This window comes from Nannospalax galili, unplaced genomic scaffold (assembly GCF_000622305.1).
Source record: "Nannospalax galili isolate Female #2095 unplaced genomic scaffold, S.galili_v1.0 scaffold318, whole genome shotgun sequence".
Lineage (NCBI taxonomy): Eukaryota > Metazoa > Chordata > Mammalia > Rodentia > Spalacidae > Nannospalax > Nannospalax galili.
This window is the reverse complement of record NW_008341889.1, coordinates 4848405-4848847: the sequence shown is the minus strand read 5'-3', so window position 1 is coordinate 4848847 and position 443 is coordinate 4848405. Positions and strand designations below refer to the sequence as shown.

General features: G+C 40.6%; 1 protein-coding gene across 4 annotated transcripts in view; it reads left to right on the top strand.

Moving 5' to 3' along the window:
• Fryl (FRY like transcription coactivator) overlaps nt 1-443 on the top strand; it is a 269494-nt gene that overhangs the window by 33795 nt on the left and 235256 nt on the right. The gene's annotated exons all lie outside the window — the stretch shown is intronic.

Here is a 443-nt window from a genome sequence, read left to right as displayed (position 1 = left end):
TTGGCTTTCCACCATGATCAAGTCAGCTTTATCCCAGAGATGCAGGGATGGTTCAATATACGTAAGTCAATAACCATCATAAATCATATAAACGGGATTACAGAAGAGAGCTTGCCTAAATGAAGGAAAGACATACCCAAATAGATACAAGAATCACACAGAACACCAGATAGACAGGACCAGAACAGAAATGCCCCATGGCACATCATAGTAAAAACACTAAATGGACAGAACAAAGAGGGTATATTGAAAGCTGTAAGAGAAAAACTGTAAGTCACATATAAAGGAAAACCCGTTAGGATCACAGCTGACTTTTCAGTGCAAACTATGAAAGCCAGAAGAGCTTCTTTCTCCTTATCCCCTAGGTTCCTCATATACCCTTCCCTCTCCCCTCGCTTAGACTAACCCAATTTTTATCGATATCTCCCTTATTAAGGCCCGTG